This window comes from Parasteatoda tepidariorum, chromosome 6 (genome assembly GCF_982258835.1).
Source record: "Parasteatoda tepidariorum strain Cologne lab strain chromosome 6, Ptep-v5.0, whole genome shotgun sequence".
NCBI classification, from domain to species: domain Eukaryota; kingdom Metazoa; phylum Arthropoda; class Arachnida; order Araneae; family Theridiidae; genus Parasteatoda; species Parasteatoda tepidariorum.
In genome coordinates, this window is record NC_141760.1 from 53,227,766 (window position 1) to 53,255,396 (window position 27,631).

The window sequence follows — 27,631 nt, forward strand, 5'->3', positions numbered from 1 at the left end:
TTATTTTTCCCCTTATTTAATTTTTATTTATTTCGTATAATTCCATTCCTTTCATAGACTAATTTAAAGTGAATCCTTGAAATGAAATTCCATATAGAAAAATCCATTTAGAAATAATCTATAGGTGATTTATTATTAAGAGTTAATTAAGAATACGACTTCAAATGTGTTCTTATTTTTAATTATTTTTATTTCTCTTAGTTTTATCTCATTTCTGCACTAAATTAAAGTTATATTTAAGATCGAATTGCAGCCAAAAAGAAAATGACTGCATGTACGTGTAGACTAAAACGACATCATCCCAGAACATTTCCAATTCATCACGAAAAACACATCCTTTATTGTCTTATATTCGTCGATTCCAGCAGAGAACAGCTACATCGTTCGATCAAATGGGAGGATGGAGAGAGATGAAACAGGTTCCGATGGATTGTCTTCCAACATCATTCCTTTTCTCCCACTAGAAGGCGCACATGTTCCAAGAAAGAAAAGAAAACGATGGCCAACTCCTCCTACTTCCTTTTCGTGCGAATTCCACGCATGCTCAAATCTAGTACCAAACGATGTGGCATAAATAATCCCTTTATTCCAAGCCCTGCGGCGGTCAGGTTCTGTCATTGGTCGAACGGCCGCCGACGCAGACGATCTTGACACACGTGTGATAGCCATGAGTAGCCCCTAGATTGCATGAATTGCGTCACTATGGGATACCTGCTACATGTGCTTTAATTTTTTGCGGAAATTAAAAAAGAACTTTTAATAAGCAACCATTATCTGCGAACTGAGCCGCTGACAGCGTAGAATAGTTTTGGCGGGAAATTTCTTCGAATACTAACAAGCAGACGTTAATTTTGATAAAAAGAAAGGACAGTTGAATTCCTAAGATACAAGAATACATATATATATTTATTTACGAACAGTAAATCAGGAAGCGAAGATATTTAGCAGCGAAGTAATACCATTTCAAAATATAGCTATATCTTTGAGTATAACAGTTGGAAGCTACAAAAAGTTCTCTTAACTAGTTCGCCAGATTGATTAAAAAAAGAAACAGCAAAATATAATAATCTTTTCCTCTAGAAAAGAAGAAAAAAAAACTGTTTACATGATAAATATTTGAAAACATTATAAAGAAATGTAGAATATAGCGATAAGCTTATCGCAATCCTTATCAAAGCTGCTGTAATTTTTTTATACCTTTAAAGATAATTTCTTTTTCTTACTTTATTCTAAAGAACATAAGGGCTGCAGGTGCCTGGATGAAATATTCCCTTAGAGTTTTGGCATCAAAACTTTACTTGACGATGCATCGATGTGAATGAAAACATGAAATATCGCCAAAAAAAGAAAGATGCGGCAGCTTAATTTAAGCGCCAACTGTTTGTTATCCAGCTTCTTAAGAAATGAAATAATGTGCGAAGTAACCAATACCAATAGACTGAAATCAGCTTACTACAGACCAGATTTTCTAGCCTTCATCCTTACTGCTTTGTTTATCGTCTCTTTCACTGTAAGTGTTTATACTTATTCGATTTTACATTTCATTCTTATAATTATTGCTAATGAAATAATCAAATTTTAAAAAAATGAACGCTCACAAGATATAATGTCGCAAAAGGGGCCTTATAAATAAATAATTTAAAATTAATAGCTGAAATTATATAATTGTGAAATTTTATTGTGATTTAGACAGACAAATAATTTCGTATGAAAATTATTAAAAGAAAAAAAAAATTTGGTTTTTGTTGTACTTTTAATATCTGAAATAATATGCTCAAATAACTTATTTTTTCACTCACAAAATATTTCAAGTCAATGCATGTTAATTTTGTTTTAAGTCTCAAGAATTAAATAATTTCAAATATTACAAAAAAAGTAAAATAGCTGAGTCCTTTCATTTAAAAATAAAATAATAAATTTAAAAAAATATTTTGAGGCATTAATAAAAAATCTTGGTATGTTTGAAATATTCCTTATCATCTAATTTAAAATATCGCCTAAAAATACAGAGTTGCATTGCAAATTTAAACTAATACACATATCGCAGGCTATGTATGCCCCTGGCTATATATTATATTTGTCCCAACCTAATAGAAAAACATGACTCTTTGCAAACTACCGCCGATGTCATTTCTTAAGCTAATTGCAGTGTGCTAAGTAAGTGCATTGTATAGTGTTGTCGATAGTCTGTAAAGAGAGGGATTCTCCAATTAGCCTAGGGCATACATAATAATTATATTACATAAGACATCAGTTTGTAATTGTTTTTTTTAATCATGGGTAATACTTAAGGATGTACTTTCATATGAATGTACAGAATTTTTCGATATATTTCAAAAACTTTTACCATTCTAAATATAAGGTGCACGCAAATTAGTTCATTGTAAGCATTAACACATATAACAGTAATATTAATGGAGTACATTAGTACACAGGAGCATAATTTTAATAATTCGTATTATAACAGATAATAATAAGGAATCAGTATTAATAGTACAAAGTAGTAAAAACTATTACACTAAATGAAATGTCGTTAGAATATGGAAAGGTGCTTAATTATTTGATTACAAACAAAGAAATTGATTGCATGTATTTATTTGTTTTTCCTTTAAAATAAATAAAAATTTAAAAAAATGTTAATATGAATGTTACTTCATTCATCATCGACCTTATTTTCAAAATCATTAGAATATTTCATGGATTGAATATTTATTTGCATTGTCTTCATTTTTTTAAAGTTTATTTCTAGTTAGTTTTTTTTAATAACTTTATAAAGTAGTAATATAAATTTGCCTGTTTTACATTGAATAAAGGAAATTTTTCGAACAGAAAATATGCTGAAATAAATCCACTAAAAAGTGTAAACAACGTTAAGTTCAAAGTATTTTCAGTTTAAAAATATAGAGAAAGCATCCTTTTAAATATATATGTTTTAATCTAGATAGTTGGTTAAGGTGAAATAAACTTTATTTGATAGGAAGTCAAAGCAGAAAAGTTCCTTCTTTAAAGAAATAATCTCTGCAACAAAAATAATGATTTAACAACATATTTAATGAAAAAAAAACTTAGATTAACAAGCATTAAAAACAAAGAAATAAATATCTTAGTTTTCTTTAAAAATTTTAAATTTTTTTTTTTGTATTATTAATATAAGATAAAACTAAAACCTGTTTTGAGCTTACATAGACGCGAATAAAGGTTTGTATAGTTTAGAAATTTATTCTTACACCTGCATTAAGGAAATGAAAACTTCATTCAGATAAAAAAAAATTTCAACATGAATAATTAATAGCATCGTTTACTTTTTATTTAAATTATTCATCATTCTTAAAGATGAAAACTTATAATTAAAATTCACCTTGTCAATAACTAAATATTTTCAATACCATTCGTTTATTATATAAAAAAATTTATCAATATTAAGCAATAGGTCATGATCTAAGCTCACCAGTAGTATAAAATTTATCCATGTCTAGTTTAGCAACTCTGTAAAAAAATACTGCACAATTTACATAAACGAGAATGAGGGTGCTTTATTAAAAAATCTATCTTATTAACCCTTTATTACCAATTAATGCGCGTGATATTTTATTATTTAAATAATTAAAATGATCCAAAAATATGATACGTATAAGTTTGGTTACTTTATTCTATATGAAATCAAAAGTTGCTGGGTATTTATTTATTTACTTCTTTTTAATAATCGTCGTTGAACAGCTGATCCAATTTGTTTTGGGTTTACGACTACTAATGTTCAACTCAGTAGCCTTGTAATTTTGAACCCGATCCAGAAGACAAGAGAACTCCTGGATCAAGGTATTGGAAGAAATTTGCCTTTTATGGAGGACTTTATGATGGAACTAATCCACATTTGCATTACATGGAGAGGAGGACCACGAGAACCTCCCACTGTTAGTCTGACCGCAAAGGGACTCTAACCCACGATCCCTTTACCACTGAGGATATTTCATGTCAGCACAATGGTCGGTGCTAGCCGGATGTGGATTCGTATCGACCAACCATTGCTGGGATTCGAACCCAGTTCACCAAATTGGAAGGCGAACGCTATATCCCTTGAGCCCTCACGGATCGCAGCGTTGTTATTGAAAAAATGTATTCTAAAATTTCGTTCTAGTTAATTATAATGAGAAATAACCCGCAATAAATGCATAATATTCAATTTATAAACAGCTATTATAATAGAAAATTCAAATCACAATAACTTGTTTCCCTTCTCAAAGAAATATTCTTTTTAATTTTCTATAGGTATTTATTGCAAATGTCAGTCAGATAAACAATAACTTATTCTAAGTACATCAATCAATCGATTTAATTTCTTTTTTTTAAATTTACTTTACATGGATTTACTTTTTCATTTACAATTTAGTTAATTCAATTATTTTCATTTTATTTTATGTATTTGCTATTCACATCGATAGCAGAAATACTTTTAACTGATTATTTTATTATAATATCGTTAATACAGATAAATATCGAGCCTTTAAATGTATTATATCATAAACTTATGTAATGTGTATTTTTGAAGTAATAAAAAAACTTTATCAGTTCAAACAAACTAGATAAACAAGGTAGAAAAACTGCCTTGGCTTGGAACTGGATATGGCGGAGAAGAGATTATAATATAAATAATATATACTTTAATTCATTGAACTATCAAATGATAAGATCATCATAAAAAGATTCTAATAATATTGACAGTTTATTGTTTTTTTTTAAAGAAAAAACTTTATTAACAGTTTTATTTTTATTTTGTTATATCTGATTACTTGGCACTTACAAACTACCGGCAGTACCTCATTCAATTACTTTTATTTATATTTTAATGCAACGTGAAAAAGCATATTATTCTTTTAATTATAGATATATTTTTAACAAAAAATATTTTCAATTTAATAAAACTTTTAATTTAAACTCTTTTTCAGATTTTTTTATATTACGTGTCACGAAAAAAAGTACAAATAAATTGTGTGGTCAAAATCTGAATAAAAATCTATTTAGAATGGAACATATTTCCCGGATAGAAATCTACAACAATAACAAATTGTGATTAACTATTATTGAATTTTAAATTTAGCTTGGACTATCTATTTAATACGCAATGAAAGCAATATATTAAGTATGTATTTAGCACACCAATCGATTTCCGCTTCTCATGTTTCAATCAGTGTCATTTCAACAGGAATTTCAAAAGATCAATTCATTAATGATGGTGTTTACCTGTTAATGACTTCGTTATTATTTGGTATTAACTTATGTATTTAAAATTGATACGCTCGTTTTAATTATTCATTGCGGTGTAATGGAATTTTTTCTCTTTGATTTTTATATAATTCGGAAGCGAGCAGTCGCAAAAATATTTTTTTCAAATTTATGTAGAAGTTGAAACTCGAGTGAAAAATAAAGATACTGTATATTACGCATTAATGCAAATTAAATAAGGGGATCACGGAGTCGATTTTGTATTTAAAGAATGTTACTTAAGAACTGATAATACGCTAAAACTCGTTTTATCTAGTAAAATATATTTTTTTTAATAATTTTAATAAAAACTATTGATAAAAAAATATTTAATTAGCATCACACAATGTTATTTAAAAGAACAAAAAAATCATTAAATTTTTAGTGATAAAATGTTTCTGAATGAACTTTTAGACAAAAGCTATCAAAGTACAGACTGTATAAAGAGTATGGTATAAAGACTATGATATAGATATAGATAAGATATAGGTAGTATAGACTATAATTTAGATATTGATAAAGGAATATATCTATACCTATATTATATCCAAAGGTACTTTTTTCCTAATTTTAACAAAAACTTTTGATTAAAAATATTTAATTAGCATCATACAATATTATTTAAAAGAACAAAAAGATCATTAACGTTTTAGTGATAAAATGTTTTTGAATGAACTGTTGGACAAAAGCTATCGTTAAATTAGTTTAAGCAGTAATAAATTGTTTAAATAATGCGTGTATAATGGTAAAGAATTGCGGATCAAATTATGGTGGATTCAGCCTTGGCGGGTTCATCCCAAAAATCTATTTTACCGAAAAATCCATTTTTTGCCGTATAATCTTATGTCGTAATTATTACAGTAATATTTAGTGCTTCAGTGGTTTTACTGTAAATGTTACCGTTAAAATTACAGTATTTCAGATTTTTTGTAGATTGTAGATTTAAGACTGTATGCAACACGGAGAAAAAAATTCTGCTGAAATTACCGTACTGTACGGTAATGACATTTCTGGTAAAAGAAAAAAAAACATAATTCTGATATTGAAAACCGAAATATACAGTAATTAAATTAGTCATATGTTAATTTTTCGTCCATAAAATAAAGGTTAACCGGAAATTCTGATTTTCAAAATTATAGTTCGTGTTATCACACATTTAGTTAAAAATACAAATCTGAAAAGTAAATTTAACCAAATAAATGGTTTTCATGCTCTGTTATGAAGCATTTATACGTCCAATATTTGCCCTAATTACAGTTGTGAGTTTTAATTTTAAAATGCTACTCTTATAAATAATATTTTTCATTACAATACTATTTTTCATCTTTGGAAAAATCAGTTTTACTAAAATGCTATAATTTATGCCGCGAAAAGTGGAACCGAAGAGTTCAAAACAAAACTAAAATAAACACTTTCTAACCTGGTTATAATACACTCTTTAAACAAACAAAATTGTTTCATTCAAATTTTCTATATGTTAATTCGTTAACTCTCGAGCGAGAGAATATAAAATAAGTTTATAAGTTACTTGTTTGTCCTCGAAAAGAGGAAATTCATTCATAAATTGTAAAAGTGTTTCTGAAAATATAGTTTATATGACAAAGATGTAGTTCCATTTATAGCGAATTAAATTCAAAATTTGAAATGGGCTTAGTTTGTTGTTTACCATCACTGATTAATTTTCTGAATCGAATTTTCGGAAAATGAAAAAAAAAACATTTGTACATAGACATTCTATTTATATGTTTAGATAATTTCATTCATATAGCAAACAATATTCCGAATTATTTTTGAAATATTAAAAAGGAACAGTTTATAGATATGCAACTATAAAACCAATATCTTTATGTTAATGAAAGTACATAAAACTATTTCTTTTTATCGAGCATCAAGGAAAAAATAGTTTTTTTTCGTTGTTTCCAAATTTAAAATGTTACTGGGTTTTTGATATAAAGAACACTATAAGTAAAAATAAAATAAGTAAACAAACAAAGCGTTTCATCGAAGATTAAAAATATTATCTCTATAAGATTTGAAAGAAGCTGAAGTTGTTAAGAATAAAGTGTTTGAACTTCTATATTTCACGTTCTGTTCGTTAGTTAACTGTTGAGTTTAGTTATTTCAAGTGCTTGATGACAATTGATTTTGTCGATAAAATTTTAACTAAAATTTTCTTAACTTCTGAATAAATTCTTCTAGGAAGAATAAAACATTCGAACATAATACGCAGAGTTTTGATTTTACAGTGGCGAATATTATTCGAGTTCCATGCATAAGATGCTCTAAAATTAGACTGATAAGTTTAGAAGGATGATAAAATACATCAATTGGATCACGTTGTGCATCCCTTATAGACCCATGTTTCATGGTTAATGTATAGAACATGAAGTCGCAAAGGGTGAAAATCGCAAAAAAAGCCATACAGACGATCTCAATCAAGAGAAGATGAAAGGTGAAGATCAGTTAAAGTTTGCTCTTCCCAAATTTAGTGCCTGTATTCAATTCACATTGAATAGCTGATGATCTTTAGTGGCCTTGCTTCTACTGGTATCATTCTTACGTCGTTGTAGACTACTCACTAACGTCAGCAGGTGCCACTTTGAAAAACTCTATGAATAATTAACTCTATGATAAATCTTTTCGAAGTTTGCAAGCTTGTAGTATCTTTAGTAGTTTAGTAGTTGCTTTCCAGCGTCGAAACCTACGTGGGTTTTTCACGATTTTTATCCTCTTTTTTATCCATGTTCTATGGTAAGTTTATCTCTTTTTGCTGGCATTTATCACGTTCATGAATTTTTCGGTCGAATTTAAACGAATTAATTAAAATGACCAAATTTAAATTCTAGTAAAAAAATTCTAGCTGTAATAAATACTAATATTAATTACTTTTTGTATAACTTTTGAATCACAGTACGTGCTAATTATTTTTCCTTTATTTCTTCCTCTTTGATCTACTGCTTACTATGATTAATCAAAAGTTTATTTCGCTTTATTTAAGCCCCTATAATTGTATCTACAATTAGGAGCAATTTAAAATAATTTTAAATAAATAAGTTATCGTTGTTTAAATAATGAACTAATATTTTGATTTAAATAATATACCACATGGGCAACAATCATTATTTTATTAAGTGGCTGTAGTTACATAAATTTATTAAACGGATGTCATCTAATTTAAATTTTAGTTCCCCAAGTTCAAAAACTGAACATTTACTTATGCAAATGATAATATTGTTAAAAATTTACATAGGAAACCGATGTAATTTTATTACACAATACGTGTTTGCTAGTGCATGCGAAATCCTACACGAGTTTATAATAAAGAATTATCTCAAATTTGAGGTGAATTTACAGTTAAAGATTATCCCAAATAACAAGAATTTACAGTATGAAAGTCATCTCATATAACAGGAATTTAACATTAAGAGTCATCACAAATTACGTGAATTTATAGTTAAGAGTTATCAAAAATTGAATGATTTTATAGTTAAATGTTATCCCGAATTCATAGTTAAGAATTATTTGAAGTTACGAGAATTTATAGTACAAATGTTATCAGGAATTGCACGAATTTATAGTTAGCTATCTCAAATTACACGAATTTATAATAAAGTGTTATAATGGTTCACAATAATGGAGTACCTGCAAGAGACGTATTTCGATTGGTTGTTGAAATGTGGCATTTGCTTACGTTAGCAACAGTTCTTTCCATTCTATTTCGAGTAAGCCCAGACCGTCAAGCATCAATTCTCTAAAATGATACACTCAATATTCTTACACAAAGATTATTACACAAAGATTTCAACTCTCACAATATATATTTCTTACTTAACACAAAGACAGGCATAAATCCATATAGAACAAAAACAAATTAATTATGCATCGAAGTTGCCAGGTACGCAAAACAAAATTATATCACGGTCGCAATAAAATACATTAATAATAAATCTGAGTTAACATAGACGAGAAAGAATTATGTTTCAACAAATTCGATGTGTGATACGGCACTGTATTAAATTAACTTCACGCTAATTAACATTTTAACTTATGCGGAAAAACTTGCTCAACTTAAGCAAGCCAATTTGCTTTTAATGATCATCTGGAGCTGACATCATAGGTCACATGTGTGGGTGTCTGTGATCTTCATCTTCTTGTTGTGTAAGTACCCAATTAAAGAGTTTAGTGAAAATACATGTTAATGCGAGGTTCAGTGTATGGGAAATTGAAAAAGTTCTTTCAAAATACATCAAAGTATATTAAAGCTGTAAGCAAAACATAGCATTTTTAATTGAAAACCATGCTATGTAATCAATTAAAAAATAAATAATTGTTCCATCCTCACAAATAACCATAACACATGTTCTGGAATCTATACATTTGAGTGTTCATAAAATATAATTTAACACGTTTTTTTACAATGTTTTTCAATTGTTCTATAAACTGAAATATTTTACCATGAACTGTTCTATGAAATGAATAAAAAACTGAATTTTTTAAGGATTTTTATGAGAAGATATTTTTTCTTTCAAATGGAAATGAAAGAATATTACTTCCGAAAATAATGCAAAATAAATACATCAAGACAAGATAGAATAAATCTCTTATATTATGTAACGAGAAAACAGAAAAAATAAAACACGGACTAAAATAATCAGTTCACTTCGACAAAGTCAAATTGAATAAAAAAAATGTTTATTCGTTTTTTTTTCTCTCTCCAAGAAACACATTCCGTTCTCAGTTCGTAAAAAATGCGAGAAATATATACATAATAATATCCTCGGTGACGCTGAACAATTTTAAATTCGCAGTTGGCGATAAAAAAAATAAAACTCACCAAAAAAATACATTAAAAAAGTAATTCAGAGAAATTTCCATTTCCACGGTGCATTACTAGAAACAAATAACAAAATAACGCCAACTTTCTATAAGTTTGTTCCATATATGCAAAAAGCTTTAGGATATATAACATTTTTTCAGTGTCCCAGCAAACTTATATTATTCCAATCGATACTATATACACTGATATTTTTCCAAAGCTTTTTTCCGCTTTTTTTTTTTCAAGATTCGTAGATTTACGTGAGTTTACTTCTCTTTCTCTTAAAACACGTGAAACAAAAATAAAGATACTTTCTTTCCCGCTCTTTCTTATTTTAAGACTTCTTCGAAATCTCTCACAGCAATTCTACCTTACGCATTGAGACTTTTCTTTCTTCGTTCATTCTCCTCTTCAATTTTTTTTTATTCTCCTTTTTTTCATTCCAGAAATTCATATATATTTTCTACGGTTTGTTTTCTCCAGTGTTCTATCTTCGATTTGTATTGAATGCAGTCCATGATCTTTTCTTCTTCCACCATCTGAATCTTCTTATCCCCCCCCCCTTCATGGAGATGGATATGGGGGAAAAGAAGTGTGAAATCGGTTAGAAAGGGAAAAAATCCTGTTTTGAGAAACTAACTTGGTAGAAGGGCTTGGATATGGATACTGTACATAAATTGTTCCGATTTTATTCATAGTTTCTATCGACCAAAATCAAAGGTATGCCAAAAAATTCCCAAGAAAATGTCTTAACTTTGTAAGCAAAGAAGAATGATTTAGTGTCAGCTAAAGGAATGAACTGTAAACAAGTAATTCCACCACAAAAAAAAGGAAAAAAAATAATTATTTCGATTTAATATTGTGTAGATGTATTTTCTTTTTGTTTTAACTATTATATTACAAATAAATTAACTCGTAAGAAACTAAGAGTCAGTGAGAAAATTCGAAAAATTTTGAATTACTAAGCCTATTATACTTTACACTGATCTTAAGAATTAATAGAATCTTCAGAATTATAAGTTTATCTTCAGAGCTATTGGAAAGTTTTTTAAAAAATTTAGTCACTTTTACAGGAAAATATTAGTTTTTTGTATTTTAACTATTAGCTATAATACTTATCAAATTTCATGAGAGCAGGCGGGAAAGAAATTTTCATTATTGTTTACTCATTCTCTTTTATATTACATATGAACTCTCAATTTTTGCGATTGGGTACTTGCAGCTCGAGAATTACTGATACACAGACAAGTGACCTATGACTTTAGCTATAGTTCATCGTTTATAAACTAGATGGCACGCTAAAGTCGAGCTAAGTTTCTCTACATAAGTTAAAATGTTAATTAACGTGAAGTTAATTAAACGTCGTCAGCAAACATTGAACACGACGTATCACACATTGAATTTGTTAAGATATAATTATTTCTCGTCTATGTCTTAGACTTAGATTTATTATTTGTTTATACTTTTTATTGTAACCGTGTTATATTTTTGTTTTGTGGAGCTGGCAACTTTGATGCATATTTAGTTTGCTTATGTTCTGCATGGCTTCGTGCCTGTCTTAGTGCTAAGTAAGAAATATATAGTAAAATCAAATGAAATCTTTGTGAAAGAATATAGAATTTGTCACTTAATTTGCCACTTAAGATAATTGATACTTGACGGGTTTGGCTTACTCGAAATAGAATGTAAGTAACAGTTGCTAACGTAAACAAATGCCACGTTTCAATAACCAATTAGGATCGAGATATCCACACAACGTAACTTACATGTATCCCATTGCGCATTTTTGTATATTTTTATAATTTTAAAAGTTAGTAGATGTTAGCTTATAGCTTACGTAGAAATGAAAATAACTAACTGACGGCATAAAAGTTAACAAGCGTTTTTTAAATAAAATAAACGTTATCAAAGCGAACACTTTTGCGTTATCTCAAATTATACTAGTACTGTCATAACTGTCGATGTTTTGGGTAAAATTATTAAATTATAATAAAACAATATTTTATTGTTAATTTTACCAAAAGCTATTAATAAAGCGCTAAATTAAAAATTACCGTACTTTTAGGTGATCTCATAGAGCCAGAAACACAATAAATTTTACTATATTTTGGAAGTTTTGACCATACTTTTTTATCAGTGTGAAGTAGCTACATAATTTTTTAAATACCGATTAAAGTATTAAAAAAATATAAATAATTAACCTACGTATGCTTCTAAATAAATAATTTAATGACAGACTTGAAAAAAAAACTGTGCAAATTAATTTCAATGCTAATCATAAAAAACTTTATTTCTCGATGCTATCCATTAATTAAGTGCTAAAGATAATCTTACACAATTAAATTATTTGTCCTAATTTCTCTATACTTTTTGTCGAATAAAACCAACTATGAAATTTAAAAAAATTAACACAGAGAAAAAAAGTATTGTCAAAACAACCAGAATATGATTTTTAAGAATCGATAACACTTTTAATAAATAAAAAAGTTGGAGGAATTTAAAATTTTGAAAGTTAAATAGTACTGGAATGAAAATTTTTAAAAGCAGCAGAAAAAACTACGTTTGCATTGAAGTAGAACCTCTTTATCTTTAAATTTGTGATGCTTCACAAATAATTTTTAATTTTCATTGTTACGAGGAAAACTTTATTTGTTTCAGAGGGGGGGGGGGCGCAGCAAAAATCCTATAACAACGGTACCTATACTAACTACTATATCAGTATAGTAGCTATCTTTTTTTTTACCACAATACCAATAGCATCTATTACCTCAATTAATTAATCATCACTGTTGACAACAAAAGCTTGTCAATTTTTTTATTGCCTCCCTCCCTGGAACGGATAAGTATTAATCATTTTTACAACATTTTCTTCCCATCTCAAATATAGCCTATCGCATTTGATTCAATAGGTTTCTAGCAATAGGTTTCAAAGCAAAATTACGAACCACATAATGGCTTAAATATTTCACTATGCCCAAATTAAAATTAATGTATCTTACGTGATCCCCCAAAAAAGAAATAATCATTCTCTATTTCCCAAGCTTCAGGCTTTCGAGCCAAGTAGTTTTAAAACAAAACATCCTAAGAGCACTAAGATGCATTACAAGTGTTATGATTCTGATGCGTAGTATCTTGACATTTGGCGCATGATTTCTTTTTACAGGAACACTTGAATTCTTATTCGTGCTGAGTAATAAAAGAGGCAAAGAATACACGTTAATGTCTCAAGTACCTCTTTATATAAAAAGAAATGGAATCCTTATAAATGAATTAAAATGCAATTGACATGAAAATTGTCTCTTTTTGATATTCGTCATAATTTAAAAGCTTTGTAGTTGTAACGTTATAGTGAATTTGAAAAAAATCAATTTTAAAATTCATATGTTGAATGCAGAAAATAAAGATTATTCGTTAGCTTTATTTATTTCTAATTGGTGGAATTTGGATTGCACGTATGTTTCTACTTGGGGATATCAATAAATTCATTATACTCGTTTAAACTGATCGCGTCATAACGTTCTCGCAAATGGAATTTACTGTTAAAAAATTTTCTAAGGTTACTAGTTTTACTGCTTGCTACCTAATGCACTTGAAACCTCCTTTCACTCCGAAATCTGAAAACACTTAACAGTGTTTATCGAAGCTCTTTCACGGAAGAAAATAAAAAAAAAGTATCAGCTTAAGTACCTTACACAGAACTATAAAATTTAAACTAGATATATACCATCTCACCGTAAAAAAATATTCGCTTATTACAGATTATTTTCGCTTGTTATTATATTCGCTTATTACAGATTATTTATTTATGTTCGCTTTCGCAGATTTTCATTTCATGTAGTTATTATTAATATAAATTCTGCAGGTAATACAAGTAATTTATTCACTAATTACAGACAACTGGTTATTTGAAAAGTTATTTTGATAAGTTGGTCATGACAAATGAAGATTTTAGTCAAGGAAATGTTTTAAACTCTTTAAACTAGAACTAGTTTAGGTTCATAATCCAGAATCAGATAAAACTTGAATATCAATACTATTTCCATTAAACATAATGTTGTCCAAAGGAATAGACTAAAGAAGAAAAATAAATAAAACAAAACATTTAATTTTATTCCAAATATGCTCTGAACCAAATATACGATGCTTTCTTCAACCCACGAAAGAAGTATCTGATTAAGTAAAAACCACATCGGGTACCATTAGAACACAAAAGAGCTGATTTTCATTCATTTAATACAGAAAACTTACCATTTGAAAAACAATTCCGAAAAGTTGATCATGATAAATAATAGAAAAGTTAAATAAATAATCTAGTCACGAAAGTTTTTATAAAATGTAGTCTAAAGAAATTGAAAAATAACACTGAAATTTATTGGGGCATAATCCAGAATCAAATCAAATTTGAATATCAACGCTATTTCCATTGAACCCTATGTTGCCAAAAGGAACAGACTATAACAAATAAAAGAGGGTATTCAATTTTATTCCAAATATGCGCTGAACCAAATATACAATTCATTCTTTCACAAACAAAAGAAGCATCTGATTGAACAAAGACCGGATCTGGTACCATTAGAACACAAAATAGTTTATTTTTATTCACTTAATACAGAAAACTGGTCATTTGAGAAGTAATTCCAAAAAGTTGGTCATGATGACCAATTCTAAAAATCAAATAATCTAGTCACGGAATTTGTTTTCAAAATTTAACGTGATGAAATTAGAAAATAGAACTAGAATTAGTTAGGGTATAATTCAGAATCCCATTTGCAGATCGATGCAATTTCTATTGAATACGTACGACTTTGGGGAAAGAAAAAAAAAAAGACTCAAACAAATAAACGAAAAAACTATTCTGTTTCATTCCAAATATGCGTTGAAAACAAATATACAAACCCTCATCCACTCTTCCATATACGAAAGAAGCATCTCTAGTTAAACAAAAACCGCATCTGGTACCATTAAAACACAAAAGAGCTTATTTTTATTCATTTTATACAGAAAACTGCTACTCCTTTTAATGCACGATAAAAATTTACCACTACTACTTCCGCAAACATTGCTAGAGATGGAAAGGGGGATAAAAAAAAAGGGTAAAATGAGAAAAAAATATCGGATGTAAGCACTTTAGGTCTTATCTGAGACCCCTGCACTTTACCTTTAAAGCTCGATTTTCCAAAATAGAACGCTTTAGTCTTTTTGAATGTTATCTGACATCGTAAGTGTACGGGAAAGGGCAGTGGGGCAGAGTATGGGGGAACGAGGGGCAGATCTATCAAGTTATTTTATTTCTTTTTTTTTAACCCCTCCAAAGAACGGTTCGTACTTATCTGTGCCCGTACCGCATCTTCTCTTTTAAAATGGCACTTGATCCTAGCGAACTCTCTAAGATCTGATTAATCCAAAGGTCTTTCTTTATTATATTCCCCTTTTTTTTTCTCAAAAAAAAGACGTCGGGGTTATTATTTTGTTGATCGAGAGGTTAAAGCGTTTATTTGAAGCAGATAGTATCGAAAACAGTTTTGTTTTAGTTTACGAATTTGGTTTCGATTAGATTGTATCTTATACCTGCCGTTCGTGAAGTAATGCAACTGCGGATATGGATCGTGATTTTCTTATTTTGATAGGAATTTCTAGTTTAAATGGAATGAAGCGGGATCTCAAAATTGCAATCAATCTCAATTTTTCTGATACATTTATTAATTTACGAAAGCTCTTTTAGTTTCTGTAGAGTTTTGAAATTTTCGAGATAAATCTTTATTTTTCATGCGCGAACAAAACTTATTTGTTCGATAATTAAATTTAATTTTGAGCAGCTTTGCAATATTTTTAATAAACTGTGGCCATTTGTATTTATTATCAATTAAATGTGTATAGAGAGCTTATGTTATTGTTTGAAAAAATAAATAAATAAATAACAAATATATTAAACAAAATAAACAAAACTATGCTTCAGTTCAATAAAACTTCAAACTTTCTGCACCAAGTAATTTTTACTCAAGAAATGCCTCGCTGTGCTTTAAGAACTTTATTAAATACAACAGTTTAAATAAGATAAATTCAGCTTTTCTTTAAGCAAATTATAAGTTTTTTTTTAATTTTCAACTTGCTTTAATGAAGTTATCGTCGAAGTAAAAATAATAATTTTCGATAGAGATTCAAATATTTTTTATTTCATTTTTTTAAGCTTTTGCTTTTCTTTATTCCAAACCATTTTACTTTTATTTTTGCGTATATTCAAACTATACTTAATATAATTAAGATAGATGTCGTATACCCCTTTATCTCCGAAATTTTAAATGCTTTTTTTATAAGACTAATACCATTTTGTTTTTCCAACTTTTACGAAAAGCGATATCTGAAAAAGTAATTATGCATCGTTTATGATTTCAGACATTGTTGACCATATACAGTGTAACAAATACCAAGCTTTTTTTTGGGAAACTGATTTATGATTATATTTTTTAATTTCGTAGCATGCATTATCACTTCGACAAACATGAATATCGATTTGTCAAGTATATAGGAGATTCTGAAAGCATCACTATACATACTAACTAATAAGATTTAGAAATTCAAACTTGGTTTTCGTAAAAAACATGAAAATGTCATTCAAAAAACTATCTTAAAACTTCTTAATAAATGAGATTATCTTAAGGCATTACACGTCTGAATGCTTTGAATTTTAATTTAGTGAGCTATATATTAAACAATCATTTTTCTGTTTTCTGTGCCTTTCTTTAAATACAGACCCTACAATGTTAAAAATGTTTAGTTGAATCAGACTTTCTTTTTTTTTTAGTTTGTTACACAGAAAGTGTCACTTTTCAAATATTTTCATTAATGAAACATCTGAATAAAATTATAAGAAAAATGAAAAGAAAGAAGGAAAACATATCAAAAATAATTTCCAATTAAAACCTAATAATTATCAGTCACTGTTTAATTAATTACGAATAATTAATCACAGTTTAATATTATTAGCTAATTTTAAGTTTAAAAAGATTATTCATCTTTAAATAGAAATCAAAAGACTAATCTAAACTAAAAAAAATCTTAACTACTTAATGTAGATTTTGGCACTGATACGTGATCATTTGGCGTATTTCTTGGCACATTCTTAAATTTGTCATTCTTTACTTTCACCATTCACTTTTCGATTCCCGTGTTTGATAACAAATTAAATAGAAATAATCTAAATTTATAACTCATTATTATTCATTTTATTTCTTGAAATACCCCATCATTTATAATGAAAAGTTGCAACCTGTCGCAAACGTTTTACTAATTTTTCTTTCTACATTATGTTTTAGAACAATTTTTAAAAAAATACATTCGATGCTAATTAAAGAAGCACTGAATATAAATTTGGCAAGTTTCAAAATAGCGCAGACGAACAGTTAATTTATTTCTTTAAATAAGTGTTGTTTGGCAAATAGCGTGAACCACTTGTAAATTATGTAACGTCAAATTTCCGTGACAATAAATTCAAACAAACGATTTTTTTATCACAAAAAATAAACTCATTCTGTTTACAGTAAAGATTCGAGGATGCTATTTTCCATTTAAACAGGTTCTTCAACATCAAATCCTTTTTAATCATTTGTTTCGAATAAAGTTTTCGAACCAAAGAGTGACGGTTGAATAGGAGCGGAAAAGCAAAACTAGACAAGGAACAAATGAGAGCCAATTAATGATTGGCTTTGAACAAATGACTAGAGTTTCTGTCTGCAAACTGGCAACAAAGCTGAGAACTCCGATTCTCCAAGCCATTATTATCTCTTACGGGGTGGCAGCAGGTATTGATTATGGGGAGAATAGAACACGTGGTTGGTTTGTGTTCTTGTCTTAGAAAAATTATTTTTTTCCCAATGCCATATTCGTAAATTTTTTTGGGCAATTTAAACGTTTTTTCCCCCTCTTGATTGATGAAGTTGTAATATTTTCGCTTTTTCTATGAGACTCAATTAAATGGGCGGAACGGTACATAGATATATGAGAAGCTACTTTCAAGAAATTTAATTTTTGACTGTTAATGGTTTTGTGGAAAGACAATATAGTTGCAAATACATTTTTTTTACTTTACAAGTTATCTTATTTTGCATTGCGGATATTTAATTTTTTTAAGAAGTTTGCTGTACTCTGTTTGGAAATTTTCTTTCATATATTTAATATATTTTTCTTTTATAATATAGACCTACTAAGTTATTTTCATTAAACAAATTATTCAGCAGCTTAACTTAGATTTATAAAATATACTGAAGACTCTTGAAAATTAAATTAATATAATTAGTAAATTTATTAATATGCATGTAAATTAAACTAAACATCCATTCATTAATGATGGAAAACACAATTTTGCTTTCTTTTTATTGTATACAAGGATCGCTTACGTCTACAAAAATAGTAAATTAACTGGATCTCGTGTGTTCCCATCACTGTTGTTTTCCTTTTTCTTCTAAACTTTAGGACAATATTGAATTGTATATACTTAGCCAATATTCCATACACTATTTCTCTTAAGATAAAGGGTGTTTTAAAGGTTATCGGGCTGTGCTAGGTATTCACTGGCATTTTTCCAACTCTATATCTTTCTATACAAAGTGTAAAATTAGTTACCATTTTCGGGCAAAAAGAAGAAAAAAGAGGGGCATATATATGTATGTATCATATAGCTTTTGAAATGGAACATTTCGAATCAGAAGGAGGGCATTAGAAAGTAAAAAAGTATAAAAATGCATTTTCAATTCCCTAAAGTTCAATGAGGGTTAAAACCATAATTTTACTAGAGATAAAAGTACATTTTCTACACCATCTGAAACAGAATAAAGAATAATAAAGGTTAATGGTTTTATTTTTTTAAGCCATAATAAAGTTCCCATTTTCAAGATTTAGAAATATGAGAACTATACAAATATTAAAATATTTTATTTTAAAACATGAGGGTTAAATAACTCATTTATTTTAAAATTGGAAGACAGCAGTATAATTAGTTACAAAGTTGCATTGTACACAAATTCTTTCAAATATTTCTTATCTATTTAATAAACATTTAACTTGATTCTTTATAAATTAACCTTAACTGCAGCCACTCACATTTTAAGAAATTTAGTAATTGGCTCATTTCGTCTTACTCCAATTATTGTCTTAATTGTAAGTGATAAAACAATTTATGACAACAAAATTCCATTTTTTTTCCATATTCGAGTTCAAGCAGTTTTAGTTTCATTCGTTTTTATTAAGCTTAATTTTGTTCGTTCTTTTCCGCCTACGTTCGTAATTGCTAGTTGTTCATTCCCAAAAGAGTTATTACGTGTTTTAGAATAAAACGAAAGAGGCTAAGCCATAATTTTTTCTCAATTTATAGAATGAATTTTTACTTTTAGTAAGTGCTTCTGGATTATTGGAAAATAAAAAGCATGAATTCAGTAGTTTTTATAATGCAAATATCCAGTCATAACTCTGTAGTTTTTAGTATCGTTTTAATATATGAAAGTGGCTGGTTTTTGATATTTTTTTACCTCTTTTATCCTTAGTTGAGAAACAAACTATAGTGTTCAGTTTTTATTAAATTTATTTTTAAATCGTTCATGTGTTTTTAAACTTTCTTTTCGGCATTTTTCATTTTACCTGGGCACTTTCAATTAATATCTATATTTTATTTCTTAATTGAAAAATCAATTATATAGCTCAGATAATTGCTTTGACTTGTTTTAATATACTAAAGTGGCTTGGTATCATTATTTCGTTTCTGTTAATATCTTTAATAGTAAAACAAACTATGGTGTTCAGTTTTTTGTTAACTTTACATTTTTTAACTCTTGTTTTTAACCCTCTCAACAGTACTTTTATTGTTTTGTTTTGTTTGGGCACCTTTCACTACACTATAAGAAATGGATACTTAGATATCACAAAACTTTCTTTGTTTTTGACGAAACCGTATACTGGTATATTCTCCAAGCAAATGTTGCGTCAAAGTGTATAAATAACTATCACCTCTTTTTCGATAAAACGAATTTCGTCAAAATTGAAGAAATATTTCGTCATTCTATTTTTTTTTATCTCCTCCCCATCCCAAAAAAAATTTGCTTAAAGTATTTGACTTTTCTAATTATCATTTGATCGTAGAAACGATGTAGATCAATGTCGTCCTAGCAACACAAGAAGGAGAGATATTATCGTCTTTTATATTATTGTCTTCAAATAAAAAGCAAACTACGGTGTTTAGTCTTTTAGTGATTTAATTTTTAAACCATTTGGGTTTTTTGCTCTCTCAACAGCATTTTGCCTGGACACTTCATTAATAGTACTTTTTTTTAATTATTCATAATTAAAAAATCAAATGAATGAATTTAGTTTATAATAAACCACAGTTCAATGCACTGTTGAAATGGTGTATTATTGTTTCAACAACCAAAAGTGGTATAGCATCATTAAGTTTTCTGTTAATATATTTAAAGGTAGTATAAATTAAGATGATATGTTTTTTTTTTATAGAATTTACTTTTAAACCATTTATATAATTTTTAATTCATTATTTCATAGTGTTTTTAGTTTTCGTGGACATCTTTCCTCAGTAACATAATTAGTATTTGAAAATATGAGCAATATTTTACGTTATATTTAAAAAAAATTAAAAACATGAATTCAGTATTTTTAAAAAAATAAAAAACCAGTTGTATACTTCGTGTTGCGTTTTTAATTGTTTTTGTACAAAAAATGACATAGTAATGTTAATTTACTTTTATTAACTTAAGATACTAATTGTAAAATAGTTGAGAGGATCAGTTTTTTCAGTTTCTTGCGAACTTGTTTTTAAATCTGTTTGTAATAATAACTAACGTGTCATCTTTCATCAACAATACTCCTTCAGAACATTATTATTAATACATTAATACTTAAAGAGATTTCTCATATTTTCAACTTTATTATTTATAACATTTTAATATTTTGTATTTTAAATGTATGTATTCTTTAATGTCAGCTCAGAACTTTGGTATCTTTCTTTATACTTAATAGTTTTTTTCTAAAATATATAATCTGATGATTTCATGACTCACGAATGCCATTTTTTAATAAAAATTGAGCATATTTATAATATAATTAAAATTTTACTCAAGGTACCGATTGTTAGAAAATGTAGAAATATAAATAAAAGTTGTCCAACAAGATTCTTCTTAATCAGATAATTCTAGGTGTAGATTGTATCAAACTTTTTCATTTAATTTTATAATGTGTTTATAAACTTATACACACACTTCGAAAGACGATGTATGTTCTAACATTCGAAAGTATTCAATAGCTTTTAACAAGCAAACGTTCTTTTGCTAATTATTCTATGTTATTTTCGTAAACTATATAATTTTTATTCCCCGTTCCTCTTTTTTAATGGAAAGAAAATAATTAGTTACATAAAAAATATTTATGGCTTTATGATTTATTTTCCATCATTCCGCAAATAGTCGTTTATTTGGAGGAGCGGTTAAAACAAAGATTTTAATTGGCCTTAGAAATAAAATATTCGTTAGAATTAGATCTTCCCTAACGTAAGCACTAAATCAATATATTATTAAACAACGCAGGTAAAAGACATCTGCTAGACAAGACTTAAATGTTTGATAGACATTTATGGAACATAGTTTTACGATCTTTAAATACCAGAATTCGTTTTACTTGCATTAGAGTTTTATGGGTAAAGTCGCCTAGCAACATTATATTTGATACAGTTAGAAATTATACAATTGTAATACATAACTAACTAAATCAAAACACAAATGCTTTTAACCGATCGTGTAAACGCGATCTTTTAAGTTATTATTCCTTTAATTTAGAACAATATTATTATTTAATCATTTTCTGGTTTGCAAAAGACTGTAAAGGAAAAAGTGGATATGCGTGAAAATTTGGGATAAGATATTTTACTAACACTTTTGCAAAAAACATTAAAATGTTAAATCACTAACATGATAAAAGAAGCTTTAATATAAGCTTAAGATTTTATAGTCTTTATTAATTATGTAGCTTTTAATTTTTCCTAATAAATTTTTTTAATGCCGTAAAGTAATTTGATATTTGATAATTGAAAAAAGTTCACCAAAAACATTAAAATACTCAAAACTCGAAATTCAATAGTACAAGCAACATTCCAGATTTTCTCGGAGGTGCAGTTTAGAAAATATTTGAAAAGATTACTTGAAATATCTAAGTTTTTCGGGGCCGTTCTTTGAATATCTACTTGAATCAGATTAACAATAAATGAAATTTTTCTTTGATGTTTCTAACAAGTTGTTAAAATTAAAGTTGATTTTATTGTAATGGCGAAAAAAATCTCACTAATATCTATTTTAAATTATTAATTAGACTTTTTTAGGGTCGTTTTAAATTGTTTATATTTTTCCCCAGTTATGCAATTAAAAACTGATAAACTAAATGCGAAAATATTAAATAATAATACTAATATACTAAATGCGATGCATTGCTCGGGTGTTTTTATGCCAATCTTGCCATTAATTGAGACAATTAATGATTGTATAAGTTACAAAGAGATAATCATTTTATGATTAATAAAATATTGAATTTAAAATAAATTTTATTTGAATTTATGTGATATTTTTATTTAAATTGAGAAGAGAAAGAAGAGGCAGTTTTTAATTAATATGTTCAATGAGCCGAAAATAAAATGGAACATTCTGAATAACTTTTGACGTCTAGCTTGTTTTGATCGCTCACGTCTAGGACTCAATCTTAAAACTTTAAATGGGAAACCACAAACATATTCATTTATTAGTTCAGATGATATTTTAAGTTACAAAATTATAATTTAACATTTTGCGTACTTCGCCATATTTCGGGAACTTCTAAAAAGGAATCCAAACGTTTTTGCACACGATTATAAAATTCGTTATTCAAAGATTATTCCATGCAATAATTATTTTTATTAAATATTTATTACTTATTATTTTTTAATATTTTGTTTAATAATAGTCGAAAATAATTCAATTGCAAGGTGTAATAAATTTTACATCATTTTAAAAAAGGTAGTTTTATTAGGCAAAATACAAACTTAGAATGAGATCGGACAAATATTTCCTGATGAATGAAATTTTAAGTATACGATTTCTTCTAAATTAGATTTCTCAGGAACTATTCGACCGATTTAAATCAAATTTTGCTTTGCAAAATTACATTCTCTAAAATTGTATACCTTACAATACCGAAATTTTTCTACTATTATTAATTAAAATAAAAAAAAGGAATAAAAAAATTAATGAAATTTATTTCGTGCACATAAATATTGTGCATGGAAATTTTGTAAAAAAAATCTTTCAATTCGCTTTAAAAGTTTCCAAGATTTGGTGAAATATGTTAAAGAGTGAAAATAATACTAAGGTGTCTTTTATATTTCAATACTTTCAACCACTATATTTCAACCAGTTTCTTGACCAAACTATTAGGACCATATTTCTCAGATTGCTACTATCCCCTATTATTTTGAAGATACGGAATTCGAATCCGTCCAAAAAAAGGAATGTTCATTCAGAAAAATTACGCTCCGTGTCTGATTCATTAACTTAAAATATAGCCTGCACTAACTAATTAGCATATTTGAGGTCATCCCTATGAACCATTAAAATTATGTTCTTGTACGTGAAGATCCGATCACAAAATCAAAAGCTATTCAGGATGCTCCTTTTTCACTGTACATTTTTAATTAGTTTTTGTCAGTATAAGCGAAAATGTTGCCTAAACTAGTTTTAAAAAAAGTTTTAATTCTCAGTTGTTACAATAATGGAAAGTAATTGAAAGTTAATATAAATCACCAATTTTAGTAATTTGTTTTGAGACATTTGATGTTTTACAAGTACAGAAAGAAATTAATCTCTTCAAAAAATTAATTCAAAAATTTCACAATTACTATTTTGCCTTTTTTTTAAATCGTTTTGATGAAAACGTTTCCCGTGAAACACTCCAAGCGAAAATTTGTCAAATTGCAGAAGTTAGTATTTTCAATAGTTTGAGGATACAACTTCGTTAAAAGCATTTCAGTTTAAAGTTGTAAATGGATTAATACAATTGATTTGGGAATACAACGTCAAATTAAAGGAATATAAACGAGTGAGTAAATTAATCCTACCTTGGAATTGTAACGGAAAACCTTGCCAAGTGGTTGCGCTAACTCCTGTACCATCCTGTAACACGAAACAAATGTATTAAAATCAGAAGATAAAGTGCTGAGAATACGCAATGTGAACGCAGTAAAATATTAATTTTATCAAAACTTTGTGAAATCTCGTTTTGTCAAAAATTACGTACTTTCGAGGCAAACGGAGAATTACAACGAGAAATCAAAAATGGCGAAAGACAACTCAGGAATCACTAAAGAGTCAAATTTTAATAGAGGGCTTTTACCGCTATATTTTATTATTTGGTTTAAAAAAAACATCCGAAAAAGGGCAATAATTGCACATTAATAATTTTTTCATCTCAGAATACAAAGGAACAAGCAGCTAATGATGAGTGTTATCGAAAGCTCATTCTTTGCGGCATTAATAATAAAGATGAAGAAAAGTTAAAATAAATTGCCTTAAGAATCAATCTAAGAATAATGCTTAATAAAAATGCAATAAGAATAAGGTGTACACTGTAAGCAATTTCCATAAAATTCGAAGAGTTAATCGTTAATGTATACGAATAGCCCCTTTCTTTAAGGAAAAAATAACAGTACCGGAACTTTAGCAAAGCTGGTAGACTTGACCTTAAAATTATACAGTTATCTTATAAAATTTCCTAACTCATTTCGAAGGTTTACATCCTTTTCCTTAGTGGTTTCAGCATTTGATTATGGACACAAAGGTCCTGGGTTCGAAGCCTGCCGGTGTCAAAGAACATCTCTCTCGTACTCTCTCTACATTGAGGATAACCGATAACGAACATGCAACTCTCTTACTACTCTACACTATTTCGTCTCGTTTGATTGTTTTCCTTGATTCGACAAGTAAACCTCTTAAGCAGCGTTAAGACCCGAACTGAAGATAACGTTTGTGAGCGTAATGTTAATTTACGGTCATTGGCCATTTGTTTTACCAGGAAAAAATGTTTGTATCTTCTTGTAGTTTTATGGTAATTGTAGTTTAACGAGCATGCATTTACTATTACTGTCAATGACTAGAAAACTTTTTACCAGACACTGACCATATTCTAGCTGTAAAACTGTTTAGAATGTGGGTTAAAATTATATAACAAAATTAAATATTGTATCTAAGAACTTCACGAAATACTGAAATAGTTTTAAATAAACATTGATGTCAACTGATGATTATAAAATTCGCCTCTAGTTATAAATTAAACGAAATAAGTCAAACCAATATCAAAATTATTGCTCTTCAAAGGCAATTGTCAAGACATAAACCAAACTTGATCGAAATAGTGCATGCAATCAAGAAAAGACAACAACTTTCGCTTCCAACTACATCAACCCGATTTATTCCCGAAACTAAATGATGGCAATTTCTGCGGTGGGCACAGTTAATGAAGCTTAGGGCTAAAACAGCGAGGGAGTAAAATAATGGCTACCGTCTATCTTCATTAACTTTCTCGCCAAACACAATATTACACTTTTGTTCATCTTCGGCGTTTACTTTCACGTCTGCCTTTTCAGCAGCCAGGTTCCTCTTTGGTACACAAAGAATTAATCCTCTCATTTTCGAAAAGTGAACGAAAAGGTAAAGGAAACTCCCCCCTTGTGTAAACAGGCCACCCCCAGAAGAATAAGACAATCTCTGAGTTATGCATGTGGGGGTACAATTGCAATTTGTCATCTTGAAGGGATGTAACTTAAGAAAAAAAAGTAAAGACAAAGCGTCGTTGGGAAACATGGGTTTTCTTTTATGCATGTTGATAAATTAATAACTAGTAATCCACGTTGAAAAGGCTCTCTTTGCATTATTTGGATACTGCGAACTTGTCGTGCATCGAGGCTGTCGAAATTAGTATAAATTAACTAAAGTTTCTGTGTCTATATTTCTGTTGAATTGATTGCTGTGATTTAAAACTAAACATTTACTTTTGCGTAAGTTTAAACATTCATAATTGTTGTACGAATACTGTTACGCTGTTTAAAGAGTAGTGACTAAATTTTTAAGTAAACTAACTTTGACCTAAAAGGCTACAAGTGTACATATTAGCCAAGTCGAACATTTTGTTTTAAAATATAATTCCATGAGCGAGTCAGTATAAGTTATTATTAAAAGCGCAAAGAAATATAATTCTAAATAACTTTTGTTCAAATGATTGGATTTTCAAGAAATGCATGCCTTAATGCTAAGAAGGAGTAACTTCAAATAAGATAATTATTTAGAGCTAGCTATTAAGTTGCGGAATCAGACACAAAATAAACGCTCTTTCTCGGAATAAACATGCTTTCTTTAGACAGATTTGGAATTTTGTTGATCAAGTTATGGATGTTCGAAATCTGAAAAATATGGTCCCAATAGTTTAGTATGGAGAGCGGACGAAAGTTGGACCCCTTCGGTGTTAATTTCATTTTTTGCGTATTCCGCTATATTTCTGCACGTTTTTAAGTGAATCGAAAATTAAGTCAGCACATTTCATTCGGGAGGCCACTTTAGACATACATCTGAAGGGAAAGGAAATTTTATCTTCCTGTATCCATGGTACTACTCAGCGCTTGACCATAGGAACTCTCCAGATTTTACGAGCACGTACATCACATATGCACGGGGAGGATCTTAGCGGACTCAAGGATCGAATCCAACCACAGTACCTACGGACCGCAGTCCGATACTCTAAACAATAGGCTATTACAGCCTTAATTATTTAAATATAATTCCATGAAAGAAAAATAGATTTTTGTGCAATGCTATACCGTACTATACCGTAGGCTATACCGAACTACTGCGTAATGCTATACCATAAACATGTTCGGCTGTATAAAACCTTGGTTTTGCATTATTGCGAATCTTAAAAATTATTTCTCAGCAGTTTTCGGCTAGAAAAGTGCGTCAGATCATTATTTAAATGCCAGTCAAGGAATTGGAAACGTTGAGAGTTGGTTAGACAGAAATTATAGTGAAAAGTGATAACCCACTTTTATGCAGTTTATTTAAAATTAAGCAGATTTTCCTGTCCTTGATATTGTAGAGGGATGGGCGGCTTCTAATGAAAGTGAAACAGTATTATCGCCTTATCTCGACAAGAATTTGCACTACTGGGGCAGAATGAAAGCTTTAAACTGGATAGAATTATTTAGATTAGGGAAGTAAAATTTTTATAAGATGTGGAGTATGACATTTTACCCTTGAGGTTTTCGAGTAATTGGAGAATTTCGATCTTGAATTTCTGTTCTGGTTTAAAATGTATTGTGGAATTTCTGTTCTAACTCGTACCACTTGGGCGGATATAGTAGTTATTTACAGTTGGGTAGTGAAATTTTTATAAGATGTGGGGTATCACATTTTACCCTTGAGGTTTCCGAGTAATTGGAGAATTTCGATCTAGAACTTCTGTTCTGGTTTAAAATGTATTGTGGAATCTCTG

The 27,631-nt window shown here is 28.5% G+C and overlaps 1 protein-coding gene across 1 annotated transcript in view; it reads left to right on the top strand.

Annotated features, from left to right (window-relative positions):
* Positions 1-367: 367 nt before the first annotated feature.
* The window catches only part of LOC107452261 (cadherin-like and PC-esterase domain-containing protein 1), a 257,524-nt gene continuing 230,260 nt past the window's right edge, over positions 368-27,631 (top strand). Inside the window, exon 1 of the mRNA XM_043040510.3 lies at positions 368-1,510. The gene's annotated coding sequence lies outside the window, so the exon portion shown is untranslated. The remainder of the gene's footprint in view (positions 1,511-27,631) is intronic.